This window comes from Antedon mediterranea, chromosome 4 (assembly GCF_964355755.1).
Source record: "Antedon mediterranea chromosome 4, ecAntMedi1.1, whole genome shotgun sequence".
Classification (NCBI taxonomy): Eukaryota; Metazoa; Echinodermata; class Crinoidea; order Comatulida; family Antedonidae; genus Antedon; species Antedon mediterranea.
This window is the reverse complement of record NC_092673.1, coordinates 1,701,436-1,715,127: the sequence shown is the minus strand read 5'-3', so window position 1 is coordinate 1,715,127 and position 13,692 is coordinate 1,701,436.

Genomic DNA, 13,692 nt, shown 5'->3' with positions numbered 1-13,692 from the left:
CCATGATTTTATGGTAAATTATTTTTGTTGTTTTAGTTTCATAACTTTTTTCTTAATTTAATAAATGATTTGATCAACATTATTTTATTGCGTTATTTGCGATTTTATCATCATTATAAGTATTTAATATTACAATACAATTTATACTGATTTATCGAATTTTATCTGATATTTTTTTATGCAAAACAGAGTATTTTGTTATTTCGGTTGAACCTCATTAAAGCTTCGATTTTGTATGGTTTTTCTCATTATTTAGGCCTAATGTATAATAATTTCATTGTCTTAATTCTTTTCCTTTTTTTGTTGAAAAATAAAGTTATTAAGTTAATCTTTGAATGCAGATAAAAATAAAAGTGTCTAAATTAGCTCTGTCTATCAATCTAAAAAAAGTGTGATGTGCACAAATATGGCAGTGATATGCCCAAATAGGGTAGTGATATGACATCATCATGTCCATATATGGGCACAGCACATATTTTGTCACAAAGTTTGATAGCGTAGAAAGAGCTTTAATAAACTTCTACAGTTCCTATATTACGTAATCATGATATTCTACAAATATTTAGATTCCATTACGTAGATTAGTCATTTAATTAAACACTATGATTAATCTTAAAACAATTACCTATGATGGATACCAGTGAAATAGGAAGATGAGCACATCTATTAACAAATGAATGATTTATTTGTGAATCTAGTCCGCCCTTTAGTAAAGTACAAACTAATAAAAACCACGCTTATATCAATTAACCAATTGGTTTTAAAGTGATGCTCTCAAATTGAGGACTCTTGACGAACACGCTTAATGCGTTGATGTTTGCTTTTCTGCAATACGACGAGTGTCTGTCTGTCTGTTTGTCCATCTTAGCAGCATATCATCCAATTTAAAGAATGCTTACAAGTTATTTCTCAAATCACAAAATTCCATTTATGGTGTTGATATTGAAGGGAATCATTGAGTGTAAGAATACGACGCGCGTGTCATGTTTGTGTCCGTTAATTTAAATTACACAATCGCTCAACGCGGTATACGGTGTTAATTTGATAATTAATTGCGCGTGAATATTGTACTTAAGTGACAATTGAACAAATTGCGAGTCACTTTCTAATTCCAAATTGATGTTGTAACCCATCTCATACTATCAAAATACAAATTAATGAAAAGCTCTCAAGATATCTTGCGAATAAATCGATAAAGTAATAGACATGCTATTATAAAGCTGGTAAATTGACACGTCAATGGAATATTTACAGGAATCATTGCGCCGCCTTAACCAACACTTTACAGCAGACAACATGTCGAAATTACTCAATTATCTTCCAAAATCAAAATTATACAATCGTTAATAAACAGAAGAGCATTTGGATATAATAACAATATGAATGTGAATATTGACTGGAAACTACGCTATTGTTTAGTTCACTGATGTTTCGTGATTGATATCCGAAGTCTTGTTTTCAAATTTAAATTTCTCACTTGTAAATTCAATTCAATTCAACTTTATTTAACCACAGAGGCACAGAACAACACATGGTTGTTCTTCCCTGGGGCCATGCACATAAAAAACTATTTCAACAATGTTTTAACAATGTACAGTTATATAAATATATATTAAAAGGTTTTAATAAAGTTCATGTTCAAACAATTGCAGGGTGGTAGACGAGTGAATGTCAACACCATGGTTGTTCCATTCAGTGCACCTATATGCAAGCTACGTTTTTAATATTCAGTATAAAGGCAGAGCAACATTTAAGTGACTATGCCTAGGGTTAAATGCATTATTACAAAATGTAAATATATTAGTGAGATAGTCAGGAGTTAAATTATGAAGAATGTTATATACAAGACAATTTACAGTCTGCATTTCAGACAAACAATCGGTTTGTGAGGGCATTTACAAAAAAAAGATAGATGCGAAAAAAAGATACAGTACTCTTCCTATATATATATAAAAATATAATACTGATACAAAATTATGACAAGAAAATAAATCTCTTCAACAGTTCCTTTCAGAACTAATATACGTGGTGTACCGCAAACTTTATATCAACAAGAAATCTTTCCTGATTTTGTCAATGCGGAGATTTTTTTAGAAGAAGAGCAGTGGATGTTTAATCAAATATTAAGATTCATAAAGTGTTGTATAATTACATAAAATACATTACAACAACATAATATTAATACAACGATTAAAAAGAGATTAAATTAAAAGGATGTCAAAATTGACGCTAAGCTCATCATTAGTGTACAGCGTTCATGAAATCATGATGGACATGTTGGTCATCGCTCATCACTGGCAACCTAAACTGGATTCCTCATCATCACAATCAAGATCAACTCGCTACTTACTAAATGACAGTACATTTTTGTAAGGCAGTTACTTATAATGCACTCGGTCGACTACAATTTCACTACCAGTAACCGGATCTTTCTTAAAGTTTTATAAAGATGAGAACTTAGCGAACATGGCCTACGGAATTGGACGGAAGCCTCGGAGCTGAAACTGACATTTTCAAAACGTCTTGTCGTTTAAGTTGTTATCTTAAAGTCTCTGTTCCTACGACACTAGATACCTCATTTTCCGTTGTAAAATATACACATTTATGCTGTACTAAATTGGGTTGACTTGATGGTTATTTTCTTTTCTTTTATAGCTCAGGCTGCAACCATTAAACAAATATAAACACTGTTTTTGGAGTGTATGGGCATTCATGACAGGTCAAAGATGGAAGGGCCTACGATTGACGAGTATAAATTCAACTTAAAGTGTCTATAAATAAATTCAGATGCATTTAATATTTGAAATTTCATTACAGGATAAGATAAAACCTCTAACTGGGACGCACATGTTCAAGATACATCCTCTATTAAGAGTTAAGGGCACTTTTACGGGGAATCGTACGGATATGCTTATATTATTCAAGGAACACCCCAAAAATAGTTTCCGGGGAAACATACAATCGAAACATTCGGCCAATCCCTTTCAGTGAACCATTGTATTAAGAGGCATTTTGTGTTTCGAGAGTCTATGGCGGGCCAAACTGTCATTTAATCATTAACAAGATACCTTGGTTTTCAATAGAGATATCTTAGTTTTAAATATGGATATTTTAGTTTTAAATAGAGATATCTTAGTTTTAAATAGAGATTTAATATTTAAATGACAGTTTGGCCCGCCATAAGAGTCCGGATCTTCCCCTAATATGGCTTCTATATACTCTATTAAATAATAAAATAACATTTACTTTTACTTGTCATTTGAGATTCAATACGTCATTCTGCTTCTGTAAGAACAAAAGAGGAGAAGAAAGATGTTTATTTATCTTAAACATTTAACAAACATTAAGACATATTTGTCAAGGGCTATGTACATGTCATGTCATGTCATTTATAAGATTGTCATGATATTGAAAACTTCAAAGAAAACTTCTTTGAAATTATAATTTTGAGCTGGTTTACATTTATTAATGAATTTTATATTTAAATATATTAATTAAACATTTTTTTTCTAAGCATCTGCTTAAAAAATGTTCCCCTTTTCTTTGTTTAAATCAATTTTGTAATTATAAATGTTAATTTTGTCCTTTATTTATCTACTTTATTTACAAAGAAAATGAATGAATGAAATTGGTTTTTGTTTTAAACAAAAGGAAAAGAGGAACAACAATCTAGAGGCTTGTATGACACCCTTGGCGGTGGTTCAACATGGATGATACGTATCCGACTCGCACCCCGCGTTAGCACAGCTGAGTACCCTTCAGTGTCGAACAGAGTGTCCAGGGGTCAGCTTCGAAGAGGGCTTAGATAATACCCACGGGGTTAATAAAGGACATCTTCTTAGCCATGTCTTACCTATCCTAAGGTGCATCAACCAATAAACATTAGTAGCTTAAAAGAATGTTCTCTCATGGTTTATGTTTAATAGTTTTAATGTTTAACGAATATATAATTTTACCATCTATAATTTTAGCATTACATATCTATTAACAATCTATTATTATATCAGCACCTTGGTTTATTTTGGCCCACCCATGTACAACCATCGAAAATAATGTGTTCATGATTCTCAAACATTTTAAGAAGTATCAAGCACAAAATAAATTAAATTATTTTAAACAAAGAGAATTGGTTACACACAAAGCATCATTAATGTTTTAAACAAGAGAAAAAAAGCCGAATAATACAAGGATAAAAATGTTGTCTCGTTGAGGATGATTGACAGAATGAGTTGTACGTCACCAATTTGTGATTTTGGTCCCTTTAATGTGTTTTTACAATGTCACATAGGTCGTCCTGATTGAGGTACTGGCGATACATAAACAAATTACATGCTATCACTTGCATACCACCATAGTAGTTAAGTGGAGGAAGACGTGCCTAAGAACAAACTTAAGACTAATAATTCCAAAAGTATTGAGCTATAATAGTTTCATGAGAGGCCTTTATATATACACACATCATGTTGGTTTACACTGCAAAACACGACTGTTAACTTACATGTACACACAATTGTAAGCAGTCTGATGCCGTGTTTCCGCAGCCAAAACAAAATTATTGGGGTTTTAACAATCAGGTAATTAATTAAAATGATCAGTCATTACCAAACGACTATGTGCCCAATCACAACATAACACTTTGTTCTTCAGGTCAAAAGTTAAAAATTACTGGATTTATCCGATAATTATCCCCTTTGAACGATATGACCCTAATTATCGGTTAATTTTTCTCGAGCAGAATCGGTTAACCCCAGTTTCCACAGGCAGTTTATCGGTCAATTATCGGTTATTTTTTATCGGTTAATTTGTATCGGTTCAGTTGTATCGGTTAATTTTTATCGGTTAATTTTTGGCAACGGAAACTGAGATAATTTGTTAAAATTGGTAGTCACGTGCTTTTTATCTTCCATGAAACTGAGTTTGGCTTTGGGATTGTAAACATTTCATTTTAACAAATTATTTTGATTTAAGAATCAATTTAGAATAACTTTTGTATGTTTTACACGGGTAGTATATTCCTTAATCTGAGCATATACTTATTTGTCAATTTAAGCACGAGAGGAGGATATAATTTCGCATCTTAACAATTCTGTCGATGAAAGTATTTTCCTTCTTGTAAACTAATTGCAGTAGTATCATACCATATATGACCAGCGAAGATTGTAACATCGTAAAATCTGATCTTGAATTCAGGAAGTTAATAAATCTGATTGTTTGATAATAACGAAATAAAAGTGGTCGTAAAAATGTATTAACATTATCACCAATTTAATAGGCCTTTATGTCGATGACAAGTGATGCCACACCGATTCTATACAAGCAAATATAAACATTGCAAATCGGCAGACATTCTTCAAACATACAAACGCAAATAATGTTTATTAAACTAATATACCTTATATAAATCTTGCGTTCCTTAAAACGCGGTTTTGCCATTTAAAACGCATTTGTCAACAACAACGCGTCAGTGTCGTATTTAAATTACACATTACACGCAAGTTCTTATGTATTACACCAGCCTAACCAATTAAATAAACATTTACATTTACTTTGATTTAATTAATTCGTTGGGTCGTAACCTTTTTATCCTTAGAGAGGGTAAGTATTATTGTACACTTTTTGACACAAAGTTACGAGAGAAAATGGAGTAGACAAATAAACGACTTGCGAAATCAGTTTGAAATTTATGACTATGATGTAAGTTACTGCTAAACAAGCACTCTGTGATAGTGTTGAACCACACACAATCAATGATTTACTTAAACTACCAAATTATACACAAACCATTAATATCTAGTGCAAGCTAAATGGAGTTAAGACAAGTCAGCTTTAAAGCACGAACTGTGAACATTCCGATTGATCCCGATCAATCCCGATCAAAATACCGCATGTTATATATAGTCATTTTCAACGGGCTACCATAAACAATAGTTTGAATAATGTCTTAAGGTTTGTCTACATTATCAAACTAGTTTGATAACAAAAGTGTGATTACTTAATACCAATAATTAGGATTAAGTTGTCAACAAGGTCTAATTAAATCAAAACATGTAGCAACTAAATAAAGATTCTCTAAATTAAAACAAAGCCAGGACTGCCGCACCAATAATACAATAAATACAAACGGTTAATCTAATTTTTGTAAACAACACATTCAATAATTAGAATGCAACAAACATGTTAAAACGGACAGCAATCATGATGACTTTGATACCTAATTAGTAAGACTGACAATAATTAAATACAAATTATAATTAGAAACTGCTAACTATATTAAGGATAATTAACACCAGTAAGACAAAGCCTAGGCATTATAATTAGAAACTGCTAACTATATTAAGGATAATTAACACCAGTAAGACAAAGCCTAGGCATTATGATTAGAAACTGCTAACTATATTAAGGATAATTAACACCAGTAAGACAAAGGCTAGGTATTAACGACTCATTAGGTTATAAGCATGGAGGAAATAAAGTAACACTGCCCACAATATTTCATTCAATCATCTATAGCATTTATTTACCTCGGAGGTATATGTAATCGGTAGCGTGTGTGTGTGTTTGTTTGTTTATTTTGTAAATGTATTACATTGTGTTTGCCCATTTTGACATTTCATTCATTTGTTTATCTTTTTATCCTGCTAACTAACTTTACTTTGAAATTACAACTTCCTTTGGAAAATCTGCAATAATGGACATTTCCAATATTTTGGTACCAAAGTGGTACCAAACTTTAATTATTATTCATTTTGTACTTTGTCTTAATATTTTACTAAGCTTGTTTTATGCAATAAAAGAATTCCAATTAAGGGGAAATGTAGTATACAACAAAGCGTCCCTTTATTATAGTCTTAACCAGTAACCAGGGAAGAGTGAAATAATTTGACTTTTTTCTGGTCTTAACGGGAAAGTGTTTATATTTTCTGTCAAATAAAGTTCAATTCTTAATCGGGTCGTGAATGTTGTATTCTTTGACACCAAGATATATATAGGCCTATATTATGTTTGGTTCAGATATCTCATTAATAATAATTCATTCAGATCTTTCCATGATATGTTATACTGGTGTTGTCTTCGATTCCCCGGACGAAGATTGCCCACAGGTGTGGACTCGATGGGTGCCCATTATCCCATTTGCGATTATCAATTACGGCAAATTAACCCTCATAGAATCAAAATAAAGAAACATTTCACTGCCCTGTCAATTACACAAAGTGTACATGAAAGATATAAATCGCCAGCATTGTCCTTTCACACATCTACAGTGAGAACTTTAGTTATTTATGAAAGTCCTAATGACTCGATAGGTTTTTCAAGTAGGTCTAGCTTCACAGATAATGGGGAGATTACATCCTTTTTATATTTCAGAGTATTATGACAATTGGTAAACCTTGTAAGACTGGTTCCCTCGGACGTAACACAAAAGGATGTATACGTAAAGTAAATGTAAATTTAAAGCTTGGTTCCCACGCAATGTAAGAACGTAAGCGCACGCGCACCGCACTGACCAGTCATAGGCGATGGATCATCAAAATGTGGCTTGTGATTGGTCAATTCACTTGCGTTACGTCCTAGGTAATCAATCCTTGCGTTGCGCCTCGTAATCATTTGCCATTGCCAAAGAATACGTTTCCAAATAAACTAAAGATACTTTTAATTGTCAGTTTGTGAAACATTTAAGCTTCATTTTGATTGGTTTTATATTTTATATATATTATAGTTTATGGGGCTCAGACAATATTTGTATAGTAGTATTGTTGTATCATCAGCTGTAAAAAAAATATTCTTCATAAAAGTTTTTAAGACTTATAATTTGAAGTACTTGTACTTAAGATTAACGATGGGTTTTATTCTGAACATATATTATAAACAGAGTTTGAGCCACCAGATAAGTAAATAAGCCCCAAATCACGATCTCCGTCAACTTGGGTCAGATAAACAGACAAAGAGCTTTTAAACGTTAAATAACAAACAATAAGAAGTCAATTAAAACAGAGTGTTGAGTGCTAGTTTGAGTCAATCATGTTCATTAAGACTAAGTTATTTTCTACCAAGTTAATAATCTAGACTGAGACACTTTTATGGTGAATACTTCTTAACTCATTCTTTTGTTTGATGACAATGAAGATTTAAGTTTCTGTTATTCCTCACTAACTTAGGCTTTTGTTCTTAGAAAGCTGGGCCATTAACGTCCCATATGCCTTGTTAGCCATTATTGTTCCTAGAACGGCTTTCCCGGTGCCACTCAGTCTGGCCAAAAGCACGTGAAAACACAACTTGTCCTAAATATTGAACACGATGACGTATTTTCTATCGGATGTGTTCGTTATCAATATAGAGGGCGTTTGACATGCTAACACAACTTTCATTTAGGAAATACTGTATGTTATTTCGTTTGATAAAAATGAGATTTTAAGTTAAGTTGTTCAATTACCATTCTAAGCTATTAAATTCTCTTTTTTTTTTAATTATAGAAATGACTTTGAAAATGAATAAAGGATTATCAGTGTAGTTGAAATAAACAATGCATCAGACAATTAAGTCACAAGTCCTCAATCCATACTATTCAAAAACAATGTTTGGATTGAGGATCGACTATTGGCGAACTTGGCTTGCCACATCCACGCCTAAACAAATTTGAGTAGACTTAAGTATAATAATTTTTAAGAAGTATTTACACTGAATTTATCAAACTGTAATATTTACATTTATTTCTAATAGCTGGAGTTGGGATCTTGTAAAATCTAAACAAAACAAGATAATAGTTTGAGCGACGTTGCTTTCTCCTTCAAGTTTCAAGTGTGTAGAAAGGGAGCATAAGTGTAAGTAGATGAGGGAATACCACACGTGTGTAGGTCGAACTTGAGTAGACTCTAAGCTGAGTAGACTCTAAGCTGAATGAGGAATTAATGAAAACTGTCATTCAAACAGACTAAGCCTACTTTACTAAGTACGTTAATGTATACACTTTAAACAGTATTACATTAAATACATGTTTAAACGTCTCAATTATGTTTAGATGGTCGATCATAGACAATAGTCTTTGTGGGAAACTTTGCAATGTTCCAAAACCAGATATTTTAGCCCTAGAAATACTTCCCTAATACTGTAATATCGTTTTATTTATGTGATGTGCGTATGGACACGATGATGTCATATCACTACCATATTTGGGCATATCACAACCATGTTTGGGTACATCACACTTTGACAAAAAAGTGTGATGTACCCATCACACTTTTTTGTCAAACTATTAAATTGTGTAGACAGAGTTTAAAATAAAAAGAGACACAAACTATAATAATAATAATTGGTTGTAAACATATATGCAAAGGAATTTAAAAATCCGTAGGCCTAACACCCCATCCTTTTAAAATAGGTACACCCTGCTGTGGTCAGGTGTGCACTGCCATTATCTTTCACTTCAGGTGTAACAACACTAGGCCTACAAGATCACTTCCTTTGGGTTACACTTAACGGATTAGTACCCATAAAACATTAAGTCGGTACTAAGCTGGTTCTGAATTCGATGGGTGTGAATGTCACAAGCATTCAGGATGTGTTAGGGTTTTATTGGCAATTGTGAGACAAGAAGAAAGAGAATTACAATCTATGGTGTTTTCGGTCATTAGCAGTTATTTCGAAGTTAATGTGTTTTAAACCCTCCTAATGAAACCATCTATGTCAATTAAAATCAATAAAACGGATTTAGTAATAAATTCAGAGTAGTGGGCATAATTACAGATTGATTGTTTGGTTCTACCCAATACAACACTTTTAATTTAATTGATAGAACTGAAAAAATACGAAATTGATATAAAATAGTCGTATGGCGCCCCCTTCTGACCAAACACATTCTTTACGACAAAATGTTGCATTATAGGTAAAATGTTCATAATTATGGAGTGTAGGCCCTTTTTATTTTGTTTCTATTGATAAAAACATATTCATTTGCAATCATATAGCTTATTTATTAAAATCGTATGTAGGTGAGACCGCTGGGAAATACAACGTATGCATGGCTTCAGTGAATACTATCTAAGACATATTCAACATTTAGGCTACTTTTTTAAATAACGAATTAAACTTATTGTGACAGATTATTAATATTATTTATTATATACATTAATTAATGATTATTTTATATAAATAAAGCAATGTAATCTTTACTGAACTTTTAATTTAGCTTTTTACTGTGTTGTATTTTAAATTCAGATCCGGCAACCGTATTTTTTTTTTCTGTAATCTGATTTTGGAATTTAATAACGGAAAAAATTAATATCATTTAATTTGCATTTATCTCTAAAAATATGAATATGACAAAATGTTTATAGGATTATTAGACCCATGATGGTGAACTGTCAGCATCCTGTAATAAGTTTAATATATTTTGGTTACCGCAAGAGGGCGGTATTAATGTGTAACCAGATTGTGCTTCCAGTCAGATAGTTTTTTTTGTGTGTTTTGTGAGTTCAGCCAAATTAATGGTTATCATTTCAAAGTTCGTATTTATTAATTACTGTCATTTATAAATTAACACCTAAATGCTGTGGTTTATTGATAATAAAATAAATATAAAACAAGTACATAAATGAAATTAAAGTTGTTTAATACAGTATACATATTTTTTTAATGAATAAATCGATAAGAAAAATGATATTTTATATCGACAACCCTTTTACCGAGGAGGTATCTGTATGTACGATATCTCTTTGTTTTAAGTTTTTTTTCTCGATATCATTGTCACTTTTTAAAACCGAGTTCAATGACAATGTGTTCATTGACAGACTAAGAGATCTAGTTACAATTTACTTGATATTATATTATTAATTATTCAAATACTTATTTAATTTTACCTAAATTTAATCAATTGTGATGTAATTGTAATCGTCTTTTCATTTTAAATACATTTTTTGTCCTTCTAGACTGGAGTCATGCTTTACACGTTTGTGTAACTTACACTGACACCAAGTGAATAAAATTAGGTTATTAAATTAAAATGTTTTTTTTTTTCATTTTGACTTAATTAAATAGGTTAGAATATGAATATTTAATTAATAAGACATTTTGTAATCCACTTAACTTCTTTTTTTTGTTCTATTTTCAAGTTAGGAGGCGGCCTACCCTTTTACAACAAAAGATCACTTTATTTGATACTACTAAAGTACCAATACAGATTTTTATATGGCACCCTAACAATACTTAGTAATTAATTAAAAAGAAAAGTTTTAAGTTGACGTTTAAATAGAAGTGCCGAATTCGCTCCTCTCAGGATCAATTGATAAATAGATAATTTATAAAATATTTTTTAAATTTATTTATTAGGCCTATTATAATTATTATTAACCCATACCAAGTTTTTGGAAAACATTATTGATAAATGTTTTATGTTCGTATGATAGCGTACTATACGTCAAACAAATTATTAAAATACATTTTCTAAATAACTTTTTTTCTTGGATTATTTGATATTGTGATTCAGTGTAACAACTTGTCATACCACAAACTGTTTAATTTCCAATAAAAAAAAAAACAGATAAAAGTAGGTGACCATTTTATTATTTTTGTACAAGCTATGATTGATTGCAAATATTATTGTTGGTATAAATCAAAATAATGAATTTAGAACGCGCGCGACTACCGGGCGCTGTCCTTGCTAAGCACGCGCGTCCCCTTAAGCGCCTGGTAATAAATAAACTTAGAACAATACACTTTGTGTAATAAATCAATTCGTTACACTTCCGTCCAAAATTCAATGACAAAAACAAATTTGGCCGCGACAAATGATTATTATGATCGATGGATTTATAATCGTCATATTTGCTGCTATAACCCAGACTCGCCGTAAATGACGGTTCGTCAACAACAGACAAAACAATGCACTATGATAATTAACTTACACAACACAGAAGTGGAATAATTTTTAGCATGTTGTATTTGGTGTAAAGGAGTTTCGTAGACCGATTGACTATTGTAATGAATTGTAGTGGACAACGAACTGTGTATTTTCGTTTGTCTTTATATTGTTTGTAATTTCAGCTGCTGCGGACTAATCTATTGAAATGCTATTACAATCGTTTTGTAGTTAAAGAAACAATTGAATTAATAACCACTTTCTAATGATTTTTGGTTGCTTAAGTTCACAATTTAGCGTAAAATGTGGTATCGTAGTGGAATAAACGACCTTATTCACGGGGCTTCCCCGGGAGATACGTTGTTGGGTCCTAAAGGTGTCCCGGTAACAGCGGTTCTATTATATGATTACCATGACGATGATAACGATATTAAGTTGATAACATTAATGATACGACGGCACCATATACATATATCAAACCTCCAATTGTCAATTCAGCAGTAGATGCTAATTATGAAGAAAAGTCAAGTTAACTATACATATACTTAAATACACGCTTATGTCACTTGGGATCAAAATTCACTGTAAAAATAACGAAAATAAAAAAAAACGATATGAAACTAATCGAAGCGTAAAAAATTGACATAAAATCTTAAAGCGGCTGCTTGTATAAATAAAAACTATCTTTATATAAAATATAATCACTTATTTTGTCGGTTTCGACCCCAAAAGAGGCCCAAAAGTTTGGACGGGCGTAAAACATACACCGACGTATTCAAGTCGTATAGCGACAATTATTCACAAACGATACTTATAAATAAAACCGGAAAAATAAACACAAACGAACGGCAAAATCTAGACAGGTGATAGCATTAAGGGAGTTTTAAAATAAAGATTATATATTCAATATTCGGAAAGAAATCTCTGCTGCGAGTATTTAAAGAAGTTTTACAGAGCAGTTAAGTTTGTTTTTATATCGATTTACCATGATCTCTCATATCTGAATGTAATATGTTGCATATTGAAATTAACTAACCATTGATTGGTTTAATAAATCAATTTTAAAAGCTCTTCGTAAGACCAAATAATCGTGTCTCAGTTCTTAAACAACCATCACGTGGTACAATTAGCAACGACGCGTGCGCAATACGTACTTTTACGCGTTAGTCTAATTTCCGATGATATGTAAATCAAGAAATAAATCGAATTGATTATTTAATAAGTAAATACCATAATGATTAGTAGATATCCGTTTATTCCATTTAAGCTTTGTATTCTCCACTGGGCTTTCATATCGTAACAGACATTGTTTTGAAAAGGTTCGTTTTATTATTATTGTTAAAGATAGCCTGCTCAAGTGGCCTGTATTTAACTCTTACGTGGACAGGTACTCATTAATTATCTTAAATGAACCAAACAAGAAATAAATTGAGCCGTTAAATATCACCAGCTATCTGATAACTACTAATTACATCTCAACGATTTACTAATGATAACTAGTCTCTGGGGACAGCCGTTTAACTAAGATGCGTTTATGAATGCTTTGTGTTGTCCTATGAAAAAAAAAAAAGAATCTGGGACAATATGACGCCGCTCTTTCTCCTAAGTACCCAACGTTAATGTTTATTTTCGAAGACATTTAACAAAATATTGTAACGAAGTGGTTTAACAGTTTAGATAGAAAACTCATTAAAAGTGAGTGCTATTGCCCTGTTGGCGAGTGTGTCACTTTGGTTATTAGCAAAGCGTGACATATCTATCACATACTTATAGAGAATACAGTGCAATTAAGAGTTACCCATCTTAACCTTATTCGTGAAGCGAGACCAAAGTAACGCTTT